The following is a 4,041-nucleotide window of genomic DNA, read 5'->3' as shown; positions in this document are numbered from 1 at the left end:
TAGTTCCTTTTCCACCTATCCACTCCACCCTCTCCTCCCTGACCTATCACCTTCATCCCCTCCCCCACTCACCTATTGTACTCTATGCTATTTCTCCCCACCCACACCCTCCTCGAGCTCATCTCTCCATGCTCCAGGCTCCCTGCCTTTATTCCTGATGAAGGGCTTTTGCCCGAAACGTTGATTTTGAAGTTCCTTGGATGCTGCCTGAACTGCTGTGCTCTTCCAGCATCAAAAATAATGTCTAGGTTGGCATTGTAAATGAAAAATCCAACCTAACAATCTCAGGATCTAATCAACCGTGGTTTTCTTTCACCCTGGCTACAGGGTATCTTTGTTTTTATATCTAACTTGTTTTATTTCCTTCAGTTGACTTTTTGAATCAAACCTACTCTCAGCAAAGTACCTCCAATTGGTTTCAACACTCGGGCACAAATCTTTATCTACCCATCATCTTCCCCACCAAATCACAATATACTTACTAATCCTTACTCTTAATCTCGGTTTAGGAATCTTTGATCACAAATTTCATGGCTTTACCAACAGGAGCCCTGTTAATTTTTAAACTTCCAGAAGTGGTCAGATTCTTTTATCCTTTTGAGCAAAAAAAAACCCAGGATATCAACGAAGCCAATAAGCATCCATTTGTTATCTTTCAATTAGTTTGATTCATTTTCCTAGAAGCCAGTCTTCTCTGATGCCAGATTTATTCATCTCTCCTTAACCATTTTTTAAAAAATGTTCACAATGTGGCCATCAATTGACTTGACCAGCATTTATTGCTCATCCTTAATTATGTTGGTGTTATTGGGGGTGAGCCTTTTCTTGAACCACTGCAGTCCTTAGGATGCAGGGACACCCATAGCACTGTGAGGAAGAGACTTATCAGGATTCTTACCTAACAAAGGAACTGTAATAGATTTCCTAAGTCAGGATGATGTTTGGTTTGAAGGGGAGCCTGCATCTTCTGCCATTTGTTTTCTTCAGGGGTAAAGGTTGCAGGTTTTGGAGATCAGTTGAAAAGAAACCATGGAATGCTCTGGGCTATCATGGCCCAAGAGAGGGTTTGTATATGTATGCCTTGCCAATGATACCTATGAACTTCAAAAGGTGAAAAATGTCAAGCTGGACTCCTGATCTACTATGTTAATAAAGAGCAGCATATTGTGGAACGGTGTAGCTACATCGTGCCATATTTATGTGGGGAGTGATGTAGGAGAGAGTGCGGTTGTATAAGAGATGTCTTTGTTGTACAGACGATTTCAAATGAAATTTATATTTGAGGTATCACCTGCTCGTTAATTCACATTTGTATTAATTTTGATTCATATTGAAATAAAATCACGAAAGTGGTTCTTGTTGATTTTGTCATTTGGTGCAATTTGATATATGGACTTATATTGGTTTACCATTTCTGAATGGGGTTCTTAAAGGCATATAGTAAATATACAGACGCCGACTGACAAAAGACCAGGTAAACAGATTAAGTGAGTGTGACACTAACACAAGCGTGTGCCAGTTTGATAGCTGGATTGTGCAGAGTTTGACAATGCTACAAGAGTTACTCCAACATTTGTTTAGGAGGGTAAAAACTAAAAGGGTAAGATGCATTGAAAGCAGTCGACTCATTTAGTGCAACTTCCTTATGCAAAGCAGCATTTCTTCAAATGGCAAAGGAACCAACATACTAAGCCAGGATGAAAATTAAACTTTTTTTTTAAAAAAAAAACTGCAGATGGATATCTAAATCAAAAACAGAATCAACATAATTTGTTTCTCTTAAGCGATACTGCCAGATCTGTTGAGTTTTACCAGCAATTTCTGTTTTTGAACAGTAAACATTAATATACGTGCTTTTATCGTACATCAATCCACACCTTGACAGAACTGATGAACCATATTAGCAGCAGGTTTCACAAGTGAAATAAACATTAAGACGTGTAACCCCTTAAAACAAAAATATGCTTGTATTACAAGTATTTTGTAATTTCATAGCATACGCAGAGTCTTGTAAATAAGGTGATTAAGAATTCCTAATAGACTGGATGCACGTACCAATCTCTGTGACCTAAAGAACTAGAACAACAATGCCAATGGAATACTATCAATCCAAGGTCATGCATCATCTGACGTGGATATATATTTTCACTGGCAGTGGGGGAGTATCCTCAAACCTGATGCGCCTTCTCAGCACAGAGCCCTCATTCCTAGAAGGACTGGTGTCACAAGGTGCTGGGTTCTTCTGAGATCGATATTAAATGCAGCTGCACCCATATTGGTCATATCATAACAATAGTTATTTGAAAGAGTTACAGGTTATATTTCAGAATATTTAAACTAACTTGGCAAGGGAGTAGGAACCAGAATGTTAAGCAGGTGAAGATAAATGGCCAAGTTAGAAGAGACAGTAAATGAGTCAAAAAGGCATCAACCCCATAGGCCAGTTAAGGCAGAAGGGAGTTTAGAAAGATTGGATGGTAATGATTTGAACACAGAGTCTGACAACAAAAGCAAAGTGAGTCACAGGGTTTGTTTCCATGCTGTTCTACTGTTGGGTCCAACTCGTCCGCGCCCAACAGACATCCCAAACTGACTGTCCCATTTTCCAGCATTGACCCATATCCCTCCAAGACCTTGCTTTTCATACACCCATCCAGATGCCCTTTAAAACACTAAATTGTAACCACCTCCATCACTTTCTCTGGCAGCTCATTTTATACACACCCCACCCGCTGCGTGAAAAAAAAAGTACTCCTTTTTATACCTTTCCCCTTAAACCTCAGCCCTCTAGTTTTTGAGGCCCCCACCCAAGGAAAAATGCCTTGGCTATTTATCCTATCCTTGTCCCTCATGATTTTATAAACCTCTAAGATCACCCCTCAGCCTCAGACAGTCTCGCCCCAAACCATTCAGCCCCTCCCTTTAACTCAAATCCTGTAGTCCTGGCAACATCATTGTAAATCTTTTCTGCACCTTTCTTTTCTAAAAAGGAAGTGAACAGAATTGTATGCAGTATTCTAAAAATGGCCTCATCAACATCCTGTACAGCCGCAACACTATTTCTCAATTCTTATACTCAAAATCCTGGCCAATGAAGGCAAGCATGTTAAATGCATTTTTAACCATCCTGTTTACCTGTGATGCAACTATCAAAGAATTATGTACCTAAAACCCTTGGTCTCTCTGTTCAGCAACATTCTTCCAAGCCCTACCTTTAAGTGTACAAGTCCTGCCCTGGTCTGCCTTACCAAAATGCAACCCCTATTGTTCATCTAAATTAAAGTCCATCTGCCATTCCTCTCTCAATTAATTCATCTGGTCAAGGTCTCAATGTGCTGAGATAATCTTCATCACTGTCCACTATATCATCGTGCTGACATCTGCAAACTTACTAATTATGGTCTCCAATATTAACATCCAAATCATTTATATAAAATGACAAAAAGCAGTGGACCCAACACCAATTCTAGTAGCACACTGTTAATCACAGGTCTCCAGTTGGAAAAGCAACCCTATACCACCATCAATTCTGTATCCAATTGTCTTGGTCCCCCGGAGTCCAAACCAATCTACCATGTGGAACCTTGTGGAATGCTTTGCCTCCAAGAAAAAGGAGGCATATGTCAGCTGGGATTAAGTGAATCCCTACAAGAGTATAAAGGCAATAGGAGTATACTTGAAGGAAATTAGGAGGGCACAAGGGAACATGAGGGTGCTTTGGCAAATGGGTTATGGTGAATCTAAAGAGATGTCTACTGCTCTAACTTTAATCTCCTTTGTTACCTCTTCAAAAAAAAAACTCAAATCAAGTTTGAGAGATAGGATTGCTCATACATAAAGCCATGCTGATTATCCCTAAATCAGTCTTGCCTTGCCTTTCCAAATGCATGTAAATCTACTATCACTGACGCAAGGCTCACTGGCGTTTATTACCCTGGCTTTTCCTTACAGTATAATCTTAAATAATGGCAGCACTTTAGCCACCCTCCAAGTCATCTGGCACCTCACCACTGACTGTCGATGATACAAATAGCTCCGCAA

This window comes from Chiloscyllium plagiosum, chromosome 1 (genome assembly GCF_004010195.1).
Source record: "Chiloscyllium plagiosum isolate BGI_BamShark_2017 chromosome 1, ASM401019v2, whole genome shotgun sequence".
NCBI classification, from domain to species: Eukaryota; Metazoa; Chordata; class Chondrichthyes; order Orectolobiformes; family Hemiscylliidae; genus Chiloscyllium; species Chiloscyllium plagiosum.
The sequence above is the reverse complement of the archived record's forward strand: the minus strand, read 5'-3'. Positions refer to the sequence as shown.